Raw genomic sequence first — 14536 nt, forward strand, 5'->3', positions numbered from 1 at the left:
TAATCATATAAGGTATTGCTTCATGGGAATATAAATAATATTAATATTAATATATTGGAGGCTTCCTGACTTATAGATATTTGTGTTGATCAGATTGGTAAGAACTGAGTGTTGTTCTGAAGGTCTAAGCAGTTTCTTCATGTTAGACTTCAGGTGCTGGAAGAGGTAGATGGATGCTCTAAAGGGTCTGAGTACTGGATATAATTTAAAACTCTATGTGAAATGCAATTCCCATGCCCAAACACGCAACTGCACACTGCTGGTAAGGTCAAGGTAGAAGATGCTGGTATGGGAATTGCTCTTTTAGAAATTTTGTGTTATCAAAATCAAACAATTCTAGGCAGAAAGAATTGTTTTCTTCTCCTCTCCCTCTTCTTCTGAGAAAGAGAGTGATTGTAATATCTTTAGCTCTATTATAGCTTGTTTTTGATTGAAAATTTTCTTAGCTGAATTCCAAATGTCTTGTGAAATGCACCCAGGACTACTAATAACAGTCACCAAGGATACACAGAGATTTAATGCAGTGTTTGCAGAGCTGGGAGTAATGGCTGTCAGGCTGAGCTAGTGGAATTACAGTACTTCATTAGCTCCTTTGAAACAGCAGCAATTCCACACTGTGAATACTTCCCAAATCTTTCCCAATTCTACCCCACCACCTTTTTAAATCTATTTAAGTGAGAATTCTTAAGGAGACAGAGATGAAATAGAGGATATTTACAATTAAATGTATATTTATTATTTGTAAAAAGAAGACATGTATGCAAAAACAGGATTGTTAAGGTTGGAAAAGACCTTTCAAGTAATTGAGTCCATCACCTATCACTGCCAAGTTCACTGCTAAAACGTGTCCCTAAACACCACATCTGCATTTTTTCTTATCAGCAAATCCCTTTGAAAGATTGTATCTGTATATATGGAAGGATGTGATTGTTTCTATATTTTATGAGTGCTTCCTTATAGCACTATTTTATCAGTGCTTCTTTATAGCACTAAAGAAGATCTGTTGAATTCTTTGCATGGCACTAATAGGAAAAAGGGATAAATGGAAAGGATTGCAATTCTGCGGTACTGTGGCTTTTTTTCACACATTTATTTTGCCTTGCTTGCAAAATCAGTTTTTGAGACGTTTGTCAGTTTGTGTTGTATAGTTCATTTGGTGAACCCTGTGTAGGGCAATTTTTTGGGATACACTAGTGCAGCACTGTGTTACTCAGATGTTCTTTATAACAGAACAGTTATTGACCACCTGAATCTTTACAGGTAGTAAGTAGAAAAACACATAACAGGTTGTTTTACATAGTTTTTGATTTTTATTTGTAGTAAATTGCTTTTCAAAGGAGACAGAAAACTACAGAAGCAAATTAAACATACCAACCAGTCCTGATAATCACAGGGATGGGACTGTCTCTTTTTACCTCTCATGCTAAAAGCACAAAAGCGTCTTTGGTTTTTGAGTCTGGTGCAGTGAAAGATCGGGACAAGACAGTCATGACAAGTGTGAGTTTAACTGCCCCTGCTTGTCCTTGAGCCATCTGGGTACAGGCAGAAGTGATCTTAACACAGAATCACAGAATGATAGATGGTTTGGGTTGGAAGGTACCTTAATGATCATTTAGTTCCAGAACCTGCAGGGACATCTTGCCCTAGACCAGGCTGGTCAGAGCTACATCCAGCCAGGCTTTGAACACTTACAGGGATGAGGCACCCACAGCTTCTCTGGGCAACCTGTTCTGGTGCCTCACCAACTCCACAGCAATGAACTTCCTCCTAATATCGACTCTAAACTTATGCTCTTTCAGTTTGAATCTATTCCCCTTGTCCTATCATAACCTGCACTTATCAGAAGTCTCTCTTTGTCACTCTTGTAGGCTCCCTTCAGGTACTGGAAGGCTGCAATTAGGTCACACAGAAGCCTTCTCTTCTACAGGTTGAATAATCTCAATTCTCTAAGCCTTTCCTCATAGAAGAGGTACTCCATCCCTCTAATCATCTTGGTGGCCCTCCTCTAGACTCTAACAGGTTTTTTTTTGTGCTAAGGGCCCCCCAGAGCTGGATTCAGCACTGTAGGTGGGGTGTCACCAGAACAGAGCAGGGGGGCAGAATCCCCTCCCTCTCCCTGCTGCCCACACTGCTTTGGATGCAGCTCAGGACACATTTGGCTTTCTGTTCTGGGCAGTGAGTGCACATGGCTGGGTCATGTCCAGCCTCTCATCCAGCAGCACCCCCAAGTCCTTCTCAGCAGGGCTGCTCTCCATCTCTGCATCCCCCAGCCTGTGTTGATACTGGTGCTTGCCCCAGCCCAGGTGCAGCACCTTACACTTGGCCTTGTTGAATCTCATGATATTCCCATGGGCCCACTTCTCAAGTTTGTCTGGGTCCTTCTGGATGGCATCCCCATCGTTCAGGTGTCAACAGCACCACAGCTGTTTGTATCATCTGCAAATTTGCTAAAGGGTGCACATCAGGAGTGGCTGGGGAATCAGAGTTAGATAGGATCAAACTGGAGAATAAGATGCAGAAAGAAAACTAGAATGGAATTTCAGAATTTCAATACAGGGTTTCCTGAATAAGAAAGATTTAAGGGAAACAGCTTGCCTGCCTTCCTCACTGGTCCCAATCTAAGTAACCCTAGCCACATAAGAGGGTACAGCAATGGATTGTGTATATTCTGTAGTTGAAAACAGAAGACAAGAATAATGAATTGGTTAGACATATAAAGCTTTTGTTATATAATTTCACTTACTTCCACTGATTAGTGTTGGGCAAAACTCAAAAGGTTAGGTGCTTGCATTGTCATTCACCCATTCCCTAAACCCTGACTAACTTCTTATCAGTTCCTCACCTATTCTTAAGTTCTTTTCTGTTTTTCAGTGCTTGATCTCTTCACAAGACACTAAAATCATGTAGTATAACACTTCTGCATTTACTTTCACAGTGATGCAGAACAGAGTGTGTGGGACTGAGCTCAAAGAATGGATTTTCATTTATGTGATTTCAGGATAACAAGTCTTGGGCTTATGCACAAATAATTTCAGACCCCTGTTCGTCCTATCACTGTCTGCCAGTATCACTGTAATTTATTTACTGTAGGGTAAAACTGGGAATCACAGAGATTAAAAACTATTGCTTTCAAGTCTTGATATCCCACTCATTTCCTGTCAGCCTGCTGATACAACTGATCCAGAAGGTGCTTTTCATTAAGAGCTACAGTAAGAAAATCTCTTAACACTGGATTTGAATTTTCATGGTAAACATTAGATTGGGTAACCTCCATTACATGCCACCCATCAAGGAAAGTACACTGTGGTTGTTTCTTAGCAGATGTCTAGTGACAAATATCACTCATTTCTGTGGCAATCTTCTTGTGTTAGCCTTCTTGAGACCACAGAAGAGATTAGGATTTAGAACAAAACACTTTTTCAATCTACTTTGTAGACAGACTTCCACAATGGTCCTTACAGACGTTCTTTTATTCAGCTGTCAGTTGCTTTTAAGTAATTTTTTTAAGTAATGATGAGGATTTGTCTCTCCCCTCCTCTTCCTACAGTGACTTTAAGAAAAGCTCAAAAAGCCTTGATTGGAAAAAACAGATATCGTTTTAAATGCACAGCAAGAACAGACATTTTAATTGTGATCTTGAAGAAGTTATTTGTACAAAGATTATAAAGATTGTTAAGGAAACCTCTACCAATGGCTTCTAGATTTCAATCTGGGTCCCCATTTCTGTTGAAGTTAATTGAAAAGGGATTTTAGGACTTTACTCCTATCTTTTCATTAGGCGATACTAAATTTGGCATTCCTAGCTTGAGGGCCTTTCTCCATTATTTATAGATCTGGTAGTCTTGCAGAGACTGGATGGATGGACTTCCATAAGCATAACTCTTTCCTCCCAGAATTAGAAAGCCTAAATGGTCATGTTTTACAGTTGATATATAAAGCCAGTCTGGTTTATTGCGACTGGTAAAAAGCATTTTTTAAAAGGAAGTTGAGGAAAATTGGATCCTTCCAATTTTCAAACATTTTTAGCTGCTTTCTTAACCAGTGAAAATTGGCATGCTTCTTTAATTATGGTGCAATTTTTTCTTATCTTTTGAGCTTATCACTTACCATTTCTGAAGTATTGATATGACAAAAAGAAATTTCTTGATTAAAAATTTCTTATAGCATAGGACACGCCTGATTGTGCACCATCTCTCACATTTAACAAAGTAAAGCTTACAACTCTTTACAATGCATTATAAGTAATTAAAATTTTACTAGTGGCTTTTTTTTTTTATGGAAAAAAAACCTAAATACTGATGGCATTCATATAACATCAAAAAATTTCTTTCTTTTCCCTGCATTTTTTTTTCTTCCTAGTAATCCTCTTTAAGGGCTTAAAGAAAAAAGATAATATCAAGGTCTTTGGTGGCTCTAGGACATTGATTGCCAAACCAAACCATTCTTCCAAATATCAGTAAACTAGGAGCAGCAGACTGCTGTGAGCTATTTTTTAGCCAAAAGGATTAGATTTGTCTCTTGGATGGGTCTGACATCTAATATAGATTTCCAATGGGTTGAGTTTCGCCAGTCATCGTTGTGACTTTGTGAGAAGACTTGCAGCTTTCTGAGGGTGGAGTATGTCCCCTGCTGGGAATATGAAGCATGCACCTCAAGATCTGGCACAGCAAATATTCCCTATTACTTGTATTTATGAAACTTTGAGCTGTGGGCACATATCCATGTGGTCAAATCTTCTGGGACAGTTTCTGTTCCTGCTACATAGCACAGTGACTTTTGGACTCAAGTTATGAGTCAGCTATGGTTATTTAGGGCTTTTAAAGAAGTAGGAGATAAAAAAGCAAAACAAAATAAAGCATTACATCCCAGGTAGTTATATGATTTTAGCCTGTGTTCTGAGGACATACTAGGAAGAGGTACTGTCTCAGGCATCTGCACCATGGTTTGTATGGAAAAGCACAGAAGAAGGACTCTAAAATAATTAAGTGAAAGTAGCAAGATGCACTTGCTAATGAAATTAAGCACTTTATTTATTTTCATAAAAGTATCAGCATTATTTATGTAAACAATGCAAACTGCATCTGTTAGTTAGCTTTGTGTGAGATTTTCCATATCACTGAAGTTCAGGGAATATTACTTAGGGAGAATAGCAATTTTAAGGTTATCATGTGAGTGACAAAGACATTAATCTGACAAGATATGCTCAAGAGACCCATGATGCAATTGTAGAATTCTTTTTGGCTCTCTCACCCATAATTTCATGGAGCTCAGTGTAATTAACACACTTCATGGGATTTAAGTAACATTTGTTTCTTCTTCATCAGAATGCAAATTTGAGAATGATATGGATCTGCAAAGGAGACAGAAACAACTGTTCCCTAGGTAATAACTTGTGCACGGTTTCCGACTGAAAAAAAAAGAAAAAAAGAAAAAACAACAGGAAAAAAGAAAAAAGGTGAAAGATGAGCATTACTCAGGATTTATTAGGAAGTTAAGATGTTTTATAGCTGTTACAAATGAAGAAAACACATATGTCATAAAATTAATGAAAATTAAATGATTTACTGTCAGCTTGCAAATTTTAAGCCTCACTTTCTTAAAAGATGTGAAATAATGAAATCTGCAGACTGTGTGTCTGTGTGTATGTCAAAATGGGTGTGCAGTCAGCTAAAAAAATATCAGTAGTCAGAAGCCTTTATTAATTCTTAACCAGGAAGAAAGCATCATAACAAAAGAAAGGGAGTAATTATAGGTGTGCATGTGTGTGCATATGTTTAGAGTACAGAAATACATCCAAGCATTCAAATCAATAATCTTTTTTCTTCAGTAATAATTCAGTATACAATCAAAGAACAGATTAGAAGACTGGTTACTTCCCTGTCCTACATTCTGCCTCAGCAGACAAAAGAATAACCTAAGTCTGCAACATGTAAAGGCAGATTGGATGGTCTTGATTACACATGTTTTTGATCACAAAATTTAAATTAAAAAGAATCATACTACATGCAGTTTTTTAGTAATGGAAGTGCAAATTATGCAAATAGTTAATTAGCCACTGCTGCATTTCTCTAGAAACAAATATCTGATACAAGAAAGAGTATCTACATTTTAGATTTCTTTTACTTAAGCATATTTGAATACAAATTGAACAAATGCACAAATGCATAATGCTTGAAGAATGTATAAGTTGAATAAATGAAGTGGGGCATACAGTACACATTAGTTTATTAATGCTTCAAGTTTTCCTTGATGTCCTTCAGGCACATTATCAGCTGACTTAAGGATGATCAGATTTATCCTCATCTGCTCTTATTTTTTTCTCCTACAGATGAAATAATAAATAAATAAACAAAAGCCTGTACAGTGATGTTTTTCTTAATACATTTGGCATTGGCAGGACACTAATCTCAAAAAACTCTTAAGCTGTGAACATCACAGAATGGGAGATACAACTAATTTATCCCATATGTCTCTTATTTTTATCCAGCAAGACCTGAAGGGTTTGTGTTTTTTAGGATGAATTTAAGGTCTTACTACTCCTTCCTGTTTGTAGTTCAAAACAAATTAGAAAAAAACTGAATTACTGAGCTGGCTAAAACTACATGTGAAATCAAATCAGTCCTGTTAAAAGTTTGAAAAAAATTAAAAGAAAAAGGAAATGTTGTAGATCTCAGGTTGCCACTGGTGCTTCTGATTTTTAAGCTTTACCAAATATTCATGCCTACATAAAACTTGATATTTCTCCTAGAAAGAATAAGAAATGTACTTTAAATGTTTTAAGAAAGATATCTTGTTCATAGGCAGATGGAGGCACTCAGATGAGCAGTGAAGCGTCACCACTGACGTGAGCACAGAAATAAACAGGAAAGACAGACTAAAAGAGACTGAAGATATGGGTATATCCCAGTGGGAGAGGTATGACACATGTACTGTAAACAAAAAAAAATCTGATCTTGGTCCAGCCTGATTTTCATACAATCAGCTTAAAGGGAACATTTTCTATTGCCTCTCTACTGATGCTTTATTTATGATTGGGAAGATTTTTTTTTTTTTCTCAGAACCTTTTCCTGAGCCCTATGATTGTCTGTCTATAATCTTCTCCCTCCTCTGCCCTGAATTCTATCTACAAGTGAAATTATAGTAATTAATTCATCACACATGCAGTTCAGCTTGTTGGCTACAGCTAGACTCATGCAGCATGTTCCTAGGGCAATTCTAAATGCCTCATCTCAGAAGATTTTCAAGCCAAATGTTCTTTTGTGCATCTATTTTGTGTATTAGTGGTCTGTTATACTGTGTGAAATCACCTATTGCTAGGCATTCAGTGTAGGTAATTCTGAAAAATGTAATTTAATTGAGACATTTAAAAGATGATATCTAGGATTTAAAGCCTAGTTCTATCTTTATAACCTTCTGAAACCTTCTCTTGAAGCCCTGAGTGGCTCAATTTTCATTTGCAAATTTATATGGCTTTCTGACACCTGCTGCTCAATAACTGGTGCCATAAGCAATTCATTCTTAATTTAGGTAACTAAACCAGTGATTTCTAGATCCTTAGTTTAATGTTCTGTTTTGTCAAAACAACACTGTGCTCTTTTTTTGAAGAGCTTGAGAAATAGCAATAATGTTAATATGAAAAAAACCAAAAACTGCTGTGTACCTCTTCTGGTATTCTGGTAGTTAAAGAAGTGAAACCTTCAAGAAATGATATAATGAAGTTAATAATTTAATGAAATTGTACAATTATACAATACTTAATGAATTTATACAATTCAAGCGCCTTTAAATTTATTATGTGGTCTAAAATAGATAATGCCTTAAATTATTTTCTTTTTAAAAGATCTGTTCTTAAAAGTCCAGTTTGTCACTTCTTCTCTTAAATAGAATATATATTTTTCTGAAGTTCTAATTCGGCAGCAAATGTATTTCTTTGGTAGACAACCAATTTTATTCTTCGTAACATGTCCTTTAAATTTCTGTATCTGCCTGCCTTCATATTAAAATCACTAATTTTCAAAGCTACAAATGAGAAATTTTATCAAAACAAAAGTCAGATCCCCTAGAAGTATGAACACATGGGATTTTTTGCAGTAGAAAAAGTTAAGGCAAGGTACATAGCCTTATTCTATGCATCAAGTTAATATCAGTGGTTTTTGTAGAAATGGAGAATAAAATTCCAGTACCAGCAGCCCTTAGTCCTGGGTAAATAGCTATTCTGTAAGCTCTAACACAATGTCTTAGGTGCATAAATATGATGCCAGGCATGAACTTTCTGATTTCAACTCCTTTGTTTGGGCTCATGACTAGAAGTGATGTCTAAGCTATCAAGGACTTGAATTACACAGAATTCCAAGATCAATATTCGCACCTCCAACTGTGGTCAGAAATTAATAAGAAATTCATGGTACCAAAACTGGATTTTTTTTTTTTTTTTTTTTTTACTCATCTGGTGCTCACAAGACAGAGTGATGTTAAATCATGTAACTGCTGGACCCTCTGAGGTCTGTCTTCATGCCAGTCTTAACAATTCATTAGTGGAAATACTGCATGTTGAGCACTTTGCACAGTAGTTTTTTAGTTGTATTCTGGCCTCCTACAACAGCGTTACAGCAACTGGTAATTTTGGTAAGAGCTTATTTAAATGTCATCTTATTTGAGTGTCACCTTGAGTGTCACCTAGCAGGCTTGTGCAAGGTATTTGACAGTATCCTGCATGATATCCTTGTCTCTAAATTGAAGAGACATGGATTTGATGGATGGGCCATTCAGTGGGTAAGAAATTGGCTGGATAGCTGCATTCAGTTGCAGTCAATGGCTCAAAGTACAAGCGGACAGCAGCAACATCTGGCGTTCAGCAGGGATCAGTATTAGGACTGGAGTTGTTCAACATCTTAGTCAGTGACACAGACAGTGGGACTGAGTGAACAAGTTTGCTGTGACATTAAAGAGTATAGTGCAGTTGACACCCTGGAGACAAGGAATGCTGCCCAGGCAACCTTGACAAGCTTGACAGGGGGGCTTGTGTGTAGCTTATAAAGTTCAACAAGGCCACATGTAAGGTCCTGAACCTGGGCAGGGGCAATCCTAACCAGAATTAGAGGCTGGGCAGAGAATGGGTTAAGAGAGATGGCTTGAAAATAAGAACTTGGGAGTGTTGGATGAGAGGGAATGAGCCAGGAATGTGAGTTTGTAGCCCAGGAAAGTGATCGTGTTCTGGGAGCCATCAAAAGCAGCATGACCAGAAGGTCCAGGGAGGTCATTCTTATCTTCTCCCCTTTTTTGTGAGGCCCACACGTGGAGTACTGCACCCAGCTCTGGGGCCTCCAACATAAGAAGGACATGGATCTGTTGGAGCAAGTTTAGAGGAGGATATAAAAATGATAACAGGGTGGACCACCACTCCTGTGAAGACAGGCTGAAACAATTAAAATTGCTCAACCTGGAGATGAGAAGACTCCTGGGAGACCTTACAACTGTTTCCACTACCTAAAAGGCCCAAAAAGAGACCTGGAGAGGGACTTTTCTGTAGGTTTAAATGGAAAGATGGTAGATTTAGAAACTCTTTACTTTGTAGGTGGTGAAATAGTGACACAAGCTGTCCAGAGAAATTGTGGATGCCCCATCCCTGAAATGTTCAAGGATAGGTTGGATATTCAAGAGTTTTTTAACCTGATAGACACTTTAATATGCTTTGAAGTGTTTTGGAAGATTCTTCCTGGTATTTTCTGAGCTTGGTCTTTTAAATTTCATGCAAAGTCATCAGTTTAACTGATTTAAATGAAAATGTGATACTCAAATAAATGTAAATCAATTTGAGATGTCTGATGACAAATGGCATAGAGTAAGAAAGGCAAATCCATTATATGAAGAAACAAGGATTTTCTCATTCAGAAAAAGCTAACATTCCATTGACAGAAGTTGCAGGTATTGCAGCAATAAAATATGAGTAACTCAGAAACTATTCACCATTTCAATGTTTCAATGAGTTCAAGTCTTTCAATACTCATTAAATTATCTCAGAAGAAAATCATACCCTTCTAAAAACAAATATTAGCATTCTATAATCAAATGATATCCCATAACCCACCTTTGTACCTTGTTTTGGGGGACATTTTTCTCTAGTAACCTGAGAAATTTTTTTTGTTTCTACAAGATTGTCTTGGATATTATCTGGATCACAAAGAGTTCAGGTTTTCCTCAATACATTTGTCTCCATAAAGGAAAAAAAAAACAAAACAAGGATTCTTTATCTTACTCAAAAACACGATAAATTTCATCCAATTGGATGTACTTATTTCTGCCTATTTGACATTTTTGTTGCGTTAAGTTTGCATTTACATTCCAATTCTGCTTATGTTGCCTAGAGCAGCTAAAGCTTTAAAACACGTTTCATCAGGCAAGACAAGGAAAGCAAGTAATTGTTTCTAAAATATTTTCTCTTTAATTCTAGTTAAAACCTGATTTTTTTCCCTAGATCACTGGCCTAAGAAGTAGCAGTAATTGGGTTATTGCTAAGTAGTATTTGTAGGCATCAACAATAAGCTGTCTAATCCACAGTTATTCTACACCTCCGGGGCAGAAGAACGGTTTATATGAGTTGTGTGTGGTTTCTTAATGACTATTGAATAATTTCATAAGTTCTTCATATGTGTTCAAATTATGCTATGAAACACACAAGAAATGTTTACATATATATGTGTTTGTTTTTACATTTATGCTTCTATTTGTATTTATAATTATATTATTTGCATTTACATTAATATTAAAATTCATATTCATTTCTAGATCTGTATTTCTATACATTTGCATATGGTCTGAAGTCAAAATCAAAAGCCTTGCTGTAGAAAAATTTATGCCTCAAGTAAGAAACTTTGGTCAGGTCTGTACACAGTTTAAAGCAAGATAACCCACCAAAGAATGATACTTCTTCAGTATGATGCTGATGGACACTGCCTGAGCAACTGGTTCCATGTATTGAAAGCATGACTTTTTTAAGCATTCTGGTGTCATGAGAATAGCAGACTGAAGAAAATTACCTTCTGATCAGAGATCCAAACCCTTTCCTATCTCCCTTTCTGTAAAGCAGACAGAAGTGTTGGCTACTTAAGATAAAAATAAAATGTTTAAAATGTTTTATGAAAAAATGTTTCATGAAAAAAGAGCAAGCATGGAATAGCATAACTTTGTGTGGCTTAGGGGAATGTCTAATCTAAAGCTTGTATCTCATCAGTGTTTAGCAGCCCTTGATAGGTTTCCACTTATTTATCTAAATTATTTTTGAACTTACTTAACTTTTGGCACACCATCTATCCTGTAACAGCGAGTTCCAAAATTAAGTCATATGTTAAATGAAAGAATTATATTTCTTTGTTGTTTTAAGTATATTAGCTTACAGTTTCATCTAATGGTTCTCATAATTATTTTATGCTATGTAAAAGTATGTCTTGTTCCAGTTTTCTTCTCAAATAACTCATTGGGGTATGTATTTGGTTGGTTTTGGGTGATTTGTCAGTGAACAGTGAACTGTTTTCGTGTATCTGGAGTAGCTGCAAATATATTTTCTGGATTAACAATGCCTGGTTTAGAAGCTTTCAGTTTGTAGACAGTGAGAATGTTTGTCTTTTTCTTATGTGCACAGCTTTTCGTGTGTTGTCTCTTTATCACCCAGTTACTTGTGCATGTTTGCAACCTTTCACAAACAGTGGGACTTTCATTGTTAAAACCAATCATTTTTCACCTTCCTTTTTCCTGTCCTCTATATATTTATTAATACCCTGTTCCTTCAGGTATTTAGAAATCCACAGATGGAGATTCTTTTTTTTTATAATCCACATTTTTAAGGGTCTTTTACAGAGAAACTTGTCAAAAGTTTTTTAAAATCCAGGCACAGTGTGTCAACCAGATAAAGATCACCCTCCCCTGTATATTTATCTATTGTAAAACATTTAAAGAACCAGAATCTGCTTTATAAAATTTATTTTTATTCCCACCCCCATTTTATTTTATTTATCTATATGTCTATGAATCCTGTTCTACCAATCTACCTGGAAAGAATCAGATGCACAATTTCTTAATATCCTGCATCTGTCCTGTGTCTTCCCTGCCAAGTTCCTGTAAGGATCTTTTAAAAAAAGACACAAAATTTCCTAACCTCTATTCTTCTCATACAGAAGCTGACTTAAGCAATTGTGTAAGATCTATGATCAAATTACAAGGTCATATTTGAGTTATTTAGAAACCCCTGAGTGTATACCATCTTGTCTTGACAATTTGTTACTATTCATTTATCTATTTGGTCTCAAATTACTTCTATTGACACTTTAATTTAAGATAGCTCCTCCAGTACATTTTTGCAGAGAAAAGAGACACTGTGGGAATCTTTCTAAACTCCTCAAAAGTGAGTATCAATGTCAAGAGCACATTTAATTTTTCTAACATGGTCTTATCTTCATTGCGTTCTCCTATTACACCTCCATCACCTATCAGCTCTGCAGACTCTCTGGCAGACATTCTGCTTCTGATGGGTTGGAAAAAAAGGCTTATTATTAGTTTTAATGCCCTTCACAAGCTTGTTCTCTAAATCTTTTTTTCGTCTTAGCTTGATTCTACATTAAAGTTTTCAGAGCTTATGATACTCAGATGTTCCTTACCTGGCTATAAATTCTACTTTAATAAGACTAAGCTTTTAATTTAAAGCATTTCTTTATTTTGCCACTTACCAATATCATACGTATGTTTATCACTTTAGACTTAAAAAAATTTTGTAACATATTTAATAATTTTTATCCTTTTTGCTCTTCCTTTTAAGTTCTTGGGTTTTTTTCTAGTATCACTACTTTTTATAGAAGTCCCCTTGTTTATACATTTCAGTACGTAAATTTTTAATTTATTTTTTAATTCCTGTAAGGAGAAGAATTTGAATGTACTTTAGTCAGTGTGGCCATTAGGTAATAAAATTGCCAGTAAGTTCTTCTGTTTAGAATTACTTAAAAAATAACTACTCCAAGAGGCAATCATTATAGTATCTAAAATTAGTTTTTAGAACATGTCCCAAAATTGCCTTTTACCACCATTCATTGAAAGGACTGAATTCAGTGTTGCTAGCATTTCTGCCATTGTAATGTCTCTCATCTCCCTTGGTGTATCCCAGTTAACACACTTATGCTATTCAGGTGATTAATAACACAAGCTTCCTACAATATTCTTTCTATTTATGCATGAAACATTCAAATCAGAGGGAGTGTTTCTTGTTTTTACAGGTAATTTATTCATCTTGTTTGACTTTATCTGCACCTATATCACTGAACAACCTTGGGCCTCAAGTCAGGACATGCAGAGAATGTGATCACACTGCCTGAAGTTAGTCCTCTTCACAGAAAAATGAGTATGTTTACAACTTGATCAAGGTCTCCTCTGAACCCTGTGTTCTAGTCTTAAAATATAATTTCTGATTTTCTGCATAATTTTTCAGTTTAAACTACTTGAGCTGGACAATGTGATGGCTCTGCTGCAATACATCAGATTGTGTGCTGGAAGAGAACATGGTGTGGGTAGCCTTTTCACTTGAAAAAAAAAAGACAGCTGGTAGTTGACACTGTACGTGAAAAACATAAAAACTCTTCCATGAAGTAGGGAGCAAGGAGGTTCTCGAGGGTAAATATACTTCTGTGTCTCTATAACTTCAGGTACAGTAACACTCGCCTGCCAGGATCTAATTGTAACCTGATACTGCATTATCTCACATAGTATTTTTGTGTCCATCATGGGGGTTTCTCTTAATTCTCAACTTGATGGAAAAAATACATTTAACTAGGAGGACCTGTCTAGTTATTTTTAAGTTGTTCTGACTAAATATGATTTCATTTAATTGAGACTCTTCACAATTTCTTACCAATATCTTCTTTATATATAGGTCCCCCAAAAATCACACCTTCTGCAAGATAGATGTATTGCACTGTAAAGACTTAAGGTAATTTAAGTAATTTCAAATTTCTCAACTTTTTCCACAGTTCTATCAGATGCCATTCAATATGTCTCAAATGACCACAACCTGAACCAGTGTTTTAAGATGTTCCTGCAACAGGATGAAATGTGCTCTTTGTGATTGGAAAATTGGCAGTCTTTTCTTTTTAATGTGGTTTTCCATATTAGCACTACGCTATATGTTTTCAATATAAGGGTGATCTTTGCTATGACTAAGAATGGGATTGTTTCAAAGGGAAACTTCAGCTGCTCATTAACAATTGGAGTTTCTTCCAGAAACACGAATATCTACCTCACTGACATGCAAATGCAGCTAAAAAAGATTCATTTAACAGGTAAAGGATGATTGTGACCTAGAAATGCTTAAATGGTTTTGTGCCTTGTTACCTGAGAGATCAACTTTCTCCCACTTTTTTTTTTTCCACCATTAGAAACATCTTGTTATTTGGAGGAAGAAACCAGTACCCATCCTGGTACAGCTTCCTTCCAGGGAGTTGTAAAGAGTGATACACTCTGAGCCTTAGCCTCCTCTTCTGCAGGCTAAAAAAACCCA

This window comes from Molothrus aeneus, chromosome 2 (assembly GCF_037042795.1).
Source record: "Molothrus aeneus isolate 106 chromosome 2, BPBGC_Maene_1.0, whole genome shotgun sequence".
In the NCBI taxonomy this organism is placed as follows: Eukaryota; Metazoa; Chordata; class Aves; order Passeriformes; family Icteridae; genus Molothrus; species Molothrus aeneus.